This window comes from Zosterops lateralis (genome assembly GCF_965231275.1).
Source record: "Zosterops lateralis genome assembly, chromosome: 14".
NCBI lineage: Eukaryota > Metazoa > Chordata > Aves > Passeriformes > Zosteropidae > Zosterops > Zosterops lateralis.
Genome location: NC_139774.1, coordinates 18,718,667 through 18,731,877, shown reverse-complemented (window position 1 = coordinate 18,731,877; position 13,211 = coordinate 18,718,667). Strand labels below are relative to the sequence as shown.

The window sequence follows — 13,211 nt, the reverse complement described above, 5'->3', positions numbered from 1 at the left end:
TAAACTCAGTTTCCTCTCCACTGTGGGTATGCCGAGCCTTGCCATCCGAGTGGGAAGAGGAAATCCAGTGGCTGAACTACCTTGGAAGGCAAATTGGCTTTAAGTGTGGCTCTGGAAAGTGTCTCTTCCAGCACCCTGCAGAACAGCAGTCACTTAGGCTATAGCTTTGCCTTGTCCTCTGGCCCTAAACTCTTACCTTAAAACCTGGACATTATCGCTGGCCCGTGAGCTGTGGCCTGGTGTCTAAGCCTGGCCTAACCCAGTTTCATGGGACTGCATTTCATTTTTTTTACAGAGATTCTGAAAGAAAATTTACACCGCACCGTTCGAGTCAATGCACATGATCTCTGGCTCGTGTCACAGAAACTGCAGGAAAAGCAAAAACTCGGGAATTGAAACAACAATTTTTTGGGGCTTAGAGAATCAAGGCGTGATTTCTTTCTAGCCAGGACGTGCAACGGGAATCATTTTATCATTACGTTGCCTGGCTCGTACAGAGAAAGTCATTCCATCACGCAGGATTTTTACTGGCTTTTTCACAGACTGGTGCAGTCAAAATTACCCAGAGAAAAGCATTGGTTCTGTGCTCCTTGGTCCCAAGTTACAGAGTCCTTACTTCTTTGCTATCCTGTAGGTTATTAATCTCTTTGCCTCCCAGGTTCATTAGGTTCTCATCCTTCCTTCTCTTGTTTCTCTTTTCCCAGACCAGGAGTCTCAGACCGTGCCAGGTCTGATGCCTCCTCTGCCACCAGAGGGGCACCTGCGGCTCTCAACTGCCGGGGCTGGTGAGGGGCAAACGCCCACACCCGGCTGGGTGCGGACGTGGCACGGCTCGAATGTGCTCCGGGAGCGCCTCTGGAGCTGACTGAGGGATGGCACCGAACGAGACTCACCAACAGGCACTCGCAGAAACTCTCCCGACGTCTGGATCTTCTGCTTGTCTCTTTCTCAGGGCCCCGAGGAGTTTTGGTTCCTTCTTGTCTGACACTTGCCAGAGACCTGGAGAAGATAAAAAAAGGCACAGTTGTTACCCTTACCTGTGGTCTTCAAAGGCTTTGGCTTCCATGGTGGGTGCAGCCTCCCAAAAACAGCGGCAGACGCTCGGGTTCAGGGGCTCGGTTTGATTGTTTGAGACTCGTCCTGACAGCCCAGGCCAAATCCTAATACCCAGAATTACAGGGAAATATTAATAGAGTTCATACATAGGCCTCTTCCCTGTAACTCAGGATTTGCTCCATCTTTTCTTCCCAATGGCACCTCTCCAGCACAAATCCCAACTCTCGCAGACACAATCCAAACAGAAATCTGCTACGGGTGTTGGATTAGAAAGTAAAAACCTTAGTACAGCTGGCTACAAGATTAAAACGCGTGCATGCCTTGGTGGTCGTAGGTGGAAAACTTTTCACTGGAAAAAATAGCCATTGGGGTAGCACACCTTCACACACCTTCAGAAAAAGCAGAATGAGCACCGACTCCTAAAACCCCTGCTGAGGAACCCCTTGTGACACCCGATGCCACAGATATCGAAAAACCAGGGAAAAGCCAAGCTTGAAGCAGTAAAAGACAGAGTAATACATGAGCCTGTAAAAAACCTTCATGTTGGGAACAATGAAGGTTTGCAGGTAGAGTTTTACAGATATGAATGCTTAGCAGAAGCTCTCTGAATGTAGAACCTGAAAGCAGAATAGAAATAAAAGCAAGTTTGGATACAGGAGAATAAAAAAAATGTTTAAGTTAGGGATTGCTGAGTTAGTTGTTTCTGAACAAAGGTTAGGATGAGTTGGAAGAAAACATTTATGGTTGAGATCAAAGGATAAGGCATCTACAAAAAATAACATGCTTTTACCAAGTAAAGAGAGAAACCCAGCCGAACAAAACCATGTTTTTACCAAGTAAAAAAAAGTCAAAGAATTTTCCACTGCAAGAAAAGAGAAAAAACAACTTTAAGCTTAAAATGTAACATGCTAACTCAATGTGATTGGATAGTACTAACCATAATACGGTAATAATAGTAGTTGTGATAGGCTATAAATTTAAAGGTATTGTGTACAATGCTGATTGGATTTTATGTATTAAGATGCTCGATAAAGAAAACTACATAATGCATTGTAACCGGAGCTAAAGTGGCTTCAGGTTTGCCTATAAGCTGATGCTGACAGCTATAGGCTTGGCTCTCTTACCCACGACCCATGACTGCTGTGACTTCAATCTATGAAATAAACAGCACCTTTAAAGAGCCGCCTGGAGTCCCCTCTCTCTCATTCAGGCTCTGTCCCGGGTTGTAGTGTAGGATGTACACAAGTATTTATTCCATCACCATCTTCATGAGCTGTTGGAACCAGGTGGGGCAGTGTTTTCCCAGGCCCCTCCTTTGCGCTCTTCTGCTCATGGCCCATCAATGCCTTGCCCAGGACTCACAGGGAACTCCCTCCAGGAGCTCTCTCTGTTTAATGGGCCATCAAGGACCCACTTCATGACTCATCATCCCTTGGTGAGATGCTCCACCCAGGGGGAGGAGCTAAGCATTCTCACCTGGATATAATCTGGGATTTGGGACAGTACAAGCAGCCCCGACCCACTGGATTCCCAGAGGAGCAGAGATACCAGACCTTTCTACAGGATCACAGACCACCTCATCTGGACTGTTCCACCATCCTGCTCAGGTTGTATTCTGACTCTGTCAGTGGTCTTTGGTATTATTGCATTTATTTTATTTTACTTTTTTACCTTTCTACCTGTTAAATTGTATTTTTGACTTGGAGGCTCTCACTCACTTTGCTTTCAAACCACAACAGGCTTTTACATCTTCACATTGCAAGAGTGGGAACCAGTCACATCCACATTCCTTGCTTTTTGTGATGACATAAATATGAAGTAAAAACACATTAAACACGAGGCAGTGCTAGGATTTTACAGATCTTTCGTTTGGACGAGAAATGTCTCTTCCTTGACTAACTCCATCCTTAGCACGACCCTTCCTCACCTCCCATTTCCCACCATGCCGCTCAGACCTTTGCACCTCAAGCTCTTTCCTCCTGTGATGCAGCAGCACCGCAACATAATGCAGCGGGGCAAACCAGGCACCCTGCTCCGCACCCCTCACCTCCTGGCAAAGAGAGCAGCCACGTCCTGGTTGCTCTGGCTGCTGGGAACAGCTGCAGTACCGCTCTTTGCCCACAGGGTGGCAGCACTGCCGCTCACCTCAGCCCAGGGCTGCTGCACACATTAGGGACAGGCACGGGGGAGAGCTGCAGTACCGCTCTGTGCCCACAGGGTGGCAGCACTGCCGCTCTCCTCTGCCCGGGGCTGAGCTGCAGTACCGCTCTGTGCCCACAGGGTGGCAGCACTGCCGCTCACCTCGGGCCAAGGGGACAGGCAGAGCGGAGGCAAAAAAGGTGGCCAAAAATGCCCTTCCAAACATCCTCTAAAATAAATGTCCCAAAAGACGCCCAGCCACAACACCAAGAACCCTGCCATCAACCAAACTGAAACCAAAAAAGCCTTTATTTTAGGCTATATTTCAAATTTTTTTATATTTATAATTTTGATATCTATATTTATCATTACAAATTATCTTTTATATTAATATCTCTTTTATATATTGTACATAACACGGAATAATTTATTTTATTGATATTTTTCATATATTTTTGTCCTTATTACTTGTATTTTTGTTTGTATTTATTTTTTAATTCCTGTTTGTTTAAATTATATTTTAAACTATATAAATTCATTAACTTAACACATCACAACCACAATTAAGTGGAATTAAATTAGCCTGGTTTTCTAAGGGGAAAAGGTTTAATTTTCATTAGAATAATATTGGCATATTTTCTCTTTCTGTGTTTTCTGGGGGGGGGGGTTGTTCATGGGGGCTTTTGGTGGGGTTTGTTTGCTTTGTTTTGAATTTCTTTGTTAATAAATAAGGACATTCAGAGAGTAACAAAATAAAATGTCAACTTAGTTTTATTGCTACCTCTGAAAAACATTTTGACATCAACTTATTCCTGGTAATACTGTGCATGGGGAGAATGAGACCTGAAAGGAAAAAAAAAGGCAGCACAGTGTTGACACCTTTCTCCGTTCAGGTTTTATAATTTAGCAGAAAATAGAGGGTTTTTGCTAACTGCACTCTCAATTGTATCCAGACATCCAGTGGACATTGAGGTTATTTTTCAACTTCTTTCTTCCTTACAGCCAAACTTCCACATACTCTGGGTAAGAAAGAGTATGGGAAAAAAAGAAAACAAGAAAAAATAAAATAAAAATAAATAAAATTGAATAAAAGTTAATAAAAAATTAAAATAAATACAAATTAAAAATGCTAAATAAAACATGAAAATAAAAATATAAATAATGAAATAAAAATCTAAAAGTAATTTAAAATTTAAAAATTAAAAAATAGAAGAAAAAATATAATTTTTTGAAAGAATACAAAACAAACAAAAAACCCCATAAAAACCACAATAAAATAAAAGAGCATAAAAAATACAAAAATAAAAAAAAATAATAAAAAGAAGAAAATAAATAAATGCAGATCTCCCCTCATGCCACTGCCTAACACAGCTCCAGGAGTTTCCTTGATTATGCAGTGATTGGAAAAACAAACCCAGTGCCTCCCAGAAAATAAGGTTTAGTAGACAATTCCCAGTTTTGCTTGGAAACAAATTCTGTTTTATGGGGAAGCTCACTTGGGATGAGCAGCCACATGTGCCAAGGCAGGAAAGAACCACCCCATTGTGTCCAAGGAACAACAACTAGGCCAGTATTTAAGTTTTAATGGGATTTATGTAATTAACAATGCAGTAAATTTAACTTTACAAAGGTATGAATCATGGCAATTAAAACTTAGCAAGTTCTCCTGGGAATTCCCAGAATTCTGTGGATATGGTGCTGAACAATTCCTGATTGACCATCCTTATTTTGGTAAATTTCCTTGGAAATGTCCCCTAAGAAGTACCAAAATTCCAATTAGAATGGAAAATTGGAAAAAAAATAAATATTCCCTCACTAAAATCAGAGAGAGGAAAAGCATCAAATAAAAGGAAGGAATAATATCTAAATCCCAGCTTGCCTGGAAAACAAGCTCAGGAATTTCTAACATTGAAAACTTTTGGTGGAAGGTCACGGAACGATGATTTCAAATCTGCTGCCTCTGCTCTGATTTTAAAGGGAAGTGGGAATTCAACAGGTCTAGTTACTCCTATCCAAGAATTATCTGCATTTGTGGGAGTAACAATCAAAAAAACCTCCAATCTTATTTTTATTTGGCAGCAGAAACTCTCAGCAGAGTTGGGAAGTTTCAGTGGAAGAAAAGAGCCACAACTGCTGGAATAACAAAATTCCACTTAGGAAAAATCAGGAATTCTATTTACAAATCCATGGAGGAGGAGGACACCAGGAACACATTCCAGCTGAAAGCAATGATTTATTGGAAAAGACAGGAAAGGAAACCGAGGCTCTGGTTATGGTCAAAGAATTATGCAGGAGTCAGAGAGAAAAGTCCTTCCAGTAGCTCCACTTCCCACTGGCTCTCTCCTTTTTTGCCAAATACCTGCAAGAGGAAAAACAACAGGAATAAAGTTTCAAACAGGAGGTCCTTGGTTCAGGCAGACTGAAGTGCAGCTCCCAGGGAGCGAGTCCAGGCTGTGCCCAGGGGAGCTCCGGGAATCTAGGATTGCCCGTGGGATTCAAGGGCTGGAAAAGCAGGACCCACCTGCCGGGTTTAGTGCTGGGACACAGCAAGGCCTCGGCTCAGGGGCAGCAGTTAGAGCCGGGACCGCAGGAGAACACCCCAAAGCCAGGTTAAACATCCAGCATGACACGCAGCACGCTCCAGGAGAAACTCAGGTGGGAGAAGCCCCCGGATGCTCCGTGTTCCTTGCCCTCGGCAGCTTTGCCAGGGCCTCCCTCAGAATACTGACCTCACCCTGCAGCTCCTACAAAATAGGAGAACTTATGGGAATCACCCAGCAATCCATGGATCTCCAGTTATTAAGAAACCAAAGCTGCAGCAAAATGTGCCCAAACTCTACTGCAAACCAGCAGCTCTGAGGAGACACAGGGATTTATTCCAGAGGGGACACAACTATCCCTCAGCCAGCCAGTGTTTCTCTCAGGCTCTCCCCACTGCTCTCTGAGGACACAAACAGCAGTTGGACACAAACAGCAGTTGTTCCCTGGTGTTCCCCTTCCCACCAATGCGAAGACTTCTGTTCTCCTCCAACTCCATGTTCAGGAGGGGAAATAGGAATATTATCATTGCACAGACTGTCCAGGAGAGTGTGACTGAGGCAGGATCACCAGCTCCCAATCCACTGCTGCTCCTGGATTTCTGAGCAGTTCCTTCCCCTCCTGCCCTCCCCAGCACCATGCTCTGGGTGCCGTGTCCACTGACACCTTCTCCATGCAGCTTAAAACCCACACAAACCAAAAGGAAGGAGATCAAAAATCAATTCACATGTTTCTAGTCTGGAGAAAATGAGGGAGGTCTAAAATCTGTAATTATTTTAGAGCAGTAGAGCAATTTTTTAATGACCTTGAGTATGACCAAAGGGCAGCAAAAGCTGATAAACATCTTCATTAACTTCTATTAGCAGAAAAAAAAATGAAGTTTTAACTTCAGTAAAGATCAAGTTTTGCTGCTAAACATTAAGGCGGTGGCATGTTGGTGTTAGTGCCTTAATCTTCTGACATTAAAGGTATTTTTACAATAAATTGGTTATTGAAGCAGCATATCTCAAAATAAGGTTTTTAACAAATGTTGGCCATAAAAGAGTCTGACAATCAAGATGTAAGTCTCACAGCTATTAAACAAAAACAAAAAAAAAAAAAAAAAAGCTGTCTCTGGTGTGTATAACCTGCCAGCCCCTCATGTCTTCAGTCATTACAGTTTATTTTTACCAGGTTGATGGTTAAAGCCTTGTAGAAAGCTTAAAAAAATAAAAATAAATAAATAAATAAATAAATAAATAAACAACCACAGGACATAGGAAGGCATTTTAACAAGCCCCCTCAGTGTGGAGCTGTGTCAGCCCCAAGTGTTTGGTCCCCCAGCCCAGAGCAGGCTCCAGCTGCTCCCCAGGGGGGGTTACCAAGGGACTCACTTGTTTGGAGCTGTAAATGCAGGTGCCCTGCACTGGAGTGCCAATAAATGTGAAATATGTGACTCTCATCATCGACAGTGACTGACCTTCTCAGGGAAGCCTCCTCACCCGGGATGGGGCACTCTGCCATGGATTTAATCCATCTGCACCTGAAACAAAGTCAGGACAAAAATCAAAGTGCTGCAGGAGAACTTGACAATTCCAGACACTTTGTGCCAATCCAGGAATACCCTCTACAGCTCAACTACACCCCACAGGACAAATTTCAACTCCCCAGGACTTGTCCCATTCCCCCCACACCCAGACTGAGCAACAAGGCAGAGCAGCTCTGAGCCAAACACACCAACACCCGTGACACAGGACAGGACAAAAGGGGGGACACAACAGGGACAGAAATATCTCGGCAAGAAGAATGACCCTGAGGACCGAGAGAACTCGCAATGAGATGACCGAGGTAAGACCCATGGGGAGCTGACCAGGCTCAGAGAACCCTGCAGGAAGAAGATGCCAACGGGATCACTGATCCCAAGAAACGCAGGGATGGATGCCTGAGAATCCCAAGGTCAGAATCCTCCACTCGGCTGTGCACTTTTAGAAGACCTGACCTGCCAGAATGGATCACAGCAGTGCACAGCTGTGGATACAGCTCAGAACAAGACCTGGAAAGGCACCAGACTGGATGGTTGTGAAGAGAGATGGATTCTGATGTGTGTCTGAGCTCCTAAATCAAAGTTCAATGATATCAGTGCCTGGCCAAGGAACAGGGAGATGTTAAGAACGATACCTGGGGTCTCCAAAAGACCCCTTGAAGGGTTAAGGCAAAAGACACACAAAACAAAACACACAAGACACAGAGTGCACAACAGACGAGTGACACGACGTGCCCTGGGACTGCTCTGCCCTGCACACCTCAGCACTGGGATCAAAAATGAGACTTTTCCCTTTACACAGCCTAAGGGGTCACAGCTTGGACATCCCCATCTCCAAACCTGACCCAAAAATCCCTCCTGGTCACCCCTGACCCCACACCCCACTTTCATCCCCTCTGTGGCTCCCAGCCCTCCGCTTATCTCTTAGACATCTGGAGATGCAAATCCATGTCAGGTACAAAAACAGGCCGCCTCTCCCTCGGGGAAATTCCTGCTGTCACTGGGCTGGTGTCTCTCACTCAGCTACACTAAAGAAAAGCAAACGTGACCGTGTGATCTCAGCAGCACATTGGCCAAAAACCAGCAATTCTGCTACTCACCACCTCCTGAGCACACCCAGGGCCTCGGGCCCTGTGCTCCAGCTCTGCTCAGACACCAACACTGCGGGGTGTGCCTGGGTTAAGAGCAGACAAAGTGATGTGGCACTGCTGAAACTTGAGCAGAGCCTCCCTCCTCCTCCCTGACACACCTCAACTCCTCGGCTGTTACCAAAGCCCACCTGGATGGCCCCTTCAAATGGAGAAGGTCAAGGCTTCACCACACAGTCCTGTAATGTTCCCAGGGTCCAGCTGGTGAGGGGAGCTCGGCATCGTGTGAGTGGAACACCTAAAACACACAGCACTGGATGCTCAGAGTTCCACCAGCAAGTGAGGCTGGAGCAATAGTAACTGCTTCTGTCCACTGATCACTGCTCACCTCGTCCACTTCACCTTGACTGCAGAGATCCAGCTTTGCCTACTAAAAATAAAGACAAAGAACAGTGCTGTGACATGGCCACCATTTACACGCCCCTGCAAACACAAACAGTGACTGACCTTCTCAGGGGAGCCCCCACACCCGGGATGGGGCACTCTGCCATGGATTGAATCCATCTGCATCTGAAACAAAGTCAGGACAAGAGTCAAAGTGCTGCAGGAGAACTCGACAGCTCCAGACACTTTGTGTCACTCTCACTGTTTTTACTCCAGAGGGGTCCATCCCACTGGGCCCTCTCCTCTCTAAGGTAACTTTAAATTGCCTCCTGGGACTGAAAAGGTTTTTTCTCCTTTTTTCTCTTTTTCTCAACTACCAACCCCAACAACTTAACTTTTGAATACGAGTGGACAAAAATCCATCCTGGACAGAAATGAACGTGTTGGCTCCGTGGATTTGGAGACGTTCTCTCAGTGCTGCCGTATCCAAACTCCAGCTGTGCACCTCCTCACACTACCTGGGACCACAGAACAGAAAATGTGACTATTCCCCTCCAGAAGAGTCACCCCCAGGGCTCCTCTGCACCGCTGTCCCGACTCCCCCTCAGATCTCCCCCCACTCCAGAGGCTGCCCAGAGTGAACCCAGCAAAAGGAAAAGGGACACACTGAGCACAGCACTCACCTCTGGGCCACCTGCCCAAGGGCCAACTCACCCCCTCCCTCTATTCCTTGGCACACCTGGGGCGGCAGCAGCACCTGCAAAGAACCAAAAAAGGAAAAATCATGGTGAGTTACTGTGAAACAGCAACCTCCTTGCTCTGACTGAAGCACAGCACAAGTGAACCTTAATGTTGCACCCATCTACCCTCCTCTGGCATCCTGGGCCAGCACATCTGCAAAGGGGACCACCTAAAATAAATTAAAAAAAAAAAAAAAACAAACAGTGAATGCTTAGAGTTGCACCAGAAGTGAGACTGGAGCAATAGTAACTGCTTCTGTCCACCCATCAGTGCTCACCTCGTCCACTTCACCTTGACTGCAGAGACCCAGCTTTGCCTCCTAAAAATACAGACAAAGAGCAGTGCTGTAACATGGCCACCATTTACACTCCCCTGCAAACACAAACAGTGACTGACCTTCTCAGGGGAGCCCCCTCACCCGGGATGAGGCACTCTGCCAGGGATTTAATCCATCTGCACCTGAAACAAAGTCAGGACAAAAGTCAAAGTGCTGCAGGAGAACTTGAAAACTCCAGACACTTTTTCTCAATCTGGCAATACCCTCTACAGACTTATAACACTCTTCATTATAAATTTCAACTCCCCAGGACTTGTCCCATTCCCCCACACCCAGACTGAGCAACAAGGCAGAGCAGCTCTGAGCCAAACACACCAACACCCGTGACACAGGACAGGACAAAAGGGGGGACACAACAGGGACAGAAACATCTCAGCAAGAAGAATGACCCTGAGGACCGAGAGAACTCGCAATGAGATGACCGAGGTAAGACCCATGGGGAGCTGACCAGGCTCAGAGAACCCTGCAGGAAGAAGATGCCAACGGGATCACTGATCCCAAGAAACGCAGGGATGGATGCCTGAGAATCCCAAGGTCAGAATCCTCCACTCGGCTGTGCACTTTTAGAAGACCTGACCTGCCAGAATGGATCACAGCAGTGCACAGCTGTGGATACAGCTCAGAACAAGACCTGGAAAGGCACCAGCCTGGATGGTTGTGAAGAGAGATGGATTCTGATGTGTGTCTGAACACCTGAATCAAAGTTCAATGATATCAGTGCCTGTCCAAGGAACAGGGAGATGTTAAGAACGATGCCTGGGGTCTCCAAAAGACCCCTTGAAGGGTTAAGGCAAAAGACACACAAAACAAAACACACAACAGACACTGAGGGCACAACAGACAAGTGACACGACGTGCCCTGGGACTGCTCTGCCCTGCACACCTCAGCACTGTGAGACCTTCCCTTCACGTGCCCTAAAGGGGTCACAGCTTGGACATCCCCATCTCCAAACCTGACCCAAAAATCCCTCCCGGTGACTCCCAACCCACACCCCACTTTCACCCCCTCTGTGGCTTTGAGCCCTTCACTTATCTCTGGGATGTTCAGGGATGAGAATCCACATCAGGTGCCAAGGAAGGCTGTCTCTGCCTCAGGGAAATTCCTGCTGTCTCAGTCAGGTGCCATAAAGGAAACCAAACATCCACGGATGATCTCAGCAGGGCTGTTGGGTGAGAGGATCTCAGTGTGAGACAAGTGACCACCTGAAACACACAAACAATAAGGGATGCTCAGAGTTGCACCAGAAACACCACTGCCCTGAGCACACAAATATATCAATTGTAGGAAACACAAACAAATGTGCAGCAAAAAAAAAGCCAACTCTTATTACTGATAGTCAAACCACCAAATATAATAAAAATACCCCCATCTTCATTCCCCTCAAAAAACCTCTGAAATATACACCCAGAACCCCCCCAACTTAAAGACCTGCCTCTAACTAATGAAGCATAAAATCCACATCTTTTAAACTATATAAATTCATTAACCTAACACATCAAAACCACAGAATTTTAAATCCTTAGTCCACACCAGCACACCATATACACCAATCCCATCACTGTATACAAAATCAAAACCCATTTTCTATTACTAACATAACAAAAAAGTCACAACTTTTAACTGCAATAAAACCTAAAAACACCTAAATAGAAGTAAAATTATCCCATTATAACTAAGTCAAAACCCCAAACACTCCAAAACAAATACCTGAAGTGCCAAAAACATCAAATACTTAAAATAACTCCTTCAAAAATGCCTTCTGTACCTTTCAGACTGATTTTGGGAGCAAAGCAAGGAAAGAAAAAGCACACAGCCTGTTTTAAGAAAACAGCGTTCACTCCTGTGCATTCCCTGTCCAGTGTATTCAGCCCAAGCACAGACAGACTGCAGCACACAGATCTCCTTTGCTCTTTGTTAGTTTTAGCCAGCTAAAGCAAAGACTTTTTTTTTCCTTTTTCTTCAGACTGTTTAAACCTGCTGCAGACTGAAAAACCCAGAGAAGCACAACAATAAACAAATCAATCCACAAAAATAAAAATAGCACTGATATACTTCAATTAACAGCACCAAAAACAATTATTCCTGACTCAATAAACCCATAATGCCTCAAAACCATCAAAACAAACAGACCACCTATAAATACACACAAAACCAAAATATCCATTTGAGTACAAACAGTATCCCCTAAATTATCCAAAACTATAAAACCTATACCATAGTCAAGCAGGCTAAATAAACAAACCCCAATAACAACAACAAAAAAAAAATCATTTAATTGTAAATATTAAGAAACCCGAAAAAATTAACTACATCATACTGTCTCAAACCCACTAAAACAAACACTAGATGCTCCCTATGATAAAAGCCACCTGACTTATTTATTTATTTATTTATTATTTATTTTATTTATTTCTTAAATAAATAAACCTTCCCTTATACCTCACACCACAGCCTATTACACCACTGTAAACCTTAGAAAATAAACCCTGGAAAAACACAATATCCCCCAAAAAATAATTCAACAACAAAACTCAGTTCAAAAATACTCTAACCACGTGAACTATGAAACCAAACATGAATTAAATACACCACATATCCCTCACCATACACCACCTACAAATAGAATAAAGCTACACAATAAATCACTAAAAACCACCAAACAGAAAAACCAGCTCTACCCAACCTGAATCCCTCCATACAACACACAAAACCCCAATAACACATTTCAGAAGTCTCTCAAAAAGAGCTACTTAAATTAATTCTACCTCAAATACAAACAAACCCACCCATAAAGTCACCTTCACTCAAAAACCAAATTATATATAATAAATAAAACCAAAAAAGTCACACAAAACACTACACACCACCTGAGAACACAATATTGAATAAAAAATACATAAAAGTACCACTATTCATTAAAATTCCAGGTGAAAAGAAAAATCTCTCCAGTTTAAACACAGAAAACAACAGAAGAGGAGTTTCTCCAATCAACTTGAACTCCTTTTGTCTCCATAACTCCTTTTTCTCCTGGGAGCACCGGGGAGGGATTGGTGAGACGAAGCTGAAAAAGAAAAAAAAGTCCCCCCTATAAACCCACACTGGCTTACCTTCTGCTGCTGCTGGGTATAAAGGTTTGTCCCTCGTGGCCTCCAGAAGTGACGCTCCAAACCCACGTGCTCCTGCCTTCACTCCAAGAGCCACAGCCAGGACCTGAGCACTCACTGCTCTCAGCTCGATACCGAACTGAGCTGAGGCTCCCCCTCTTAAACCGCCCCCTCGTTATCCATTACCGCTCCCACCTGTGCCTGGTCTGTCCCCTCGTTATCCATTACACCTCCACAGTGCCGGGGGATCGGGGCCGGGAGGAATCGGGGTCGGTGCTGAGCGCGGGGCGGAGCCGGGGGC

The 13,211-nt window shown here is 44.7% G+C and overlaps 1 long non-coding RNA gene across 1 annotated transcript; it reads right to left on the bottom strand.

Moving 5' to 3' along the window:
- Positions 1-5,456: 5,456 nt before the first annotated feature.
- On the bottom strand, positions 5,457-7,334 carry LOC310915301. The gene is made up of 3 exons (XR_014591161.1): positions 7,107-7,334; positions 5,717-5,939; positions 5,457-5,554 (listed from the first exon to the last, which is right to left on the bottom strand). It is a non-coding gene; the product is annotated as an uncharacterized lncRNA (long non-coding RNA).
- Between the last annotated feature and the right edge of the window lie 5,877 nt (positions 7,335-13,211).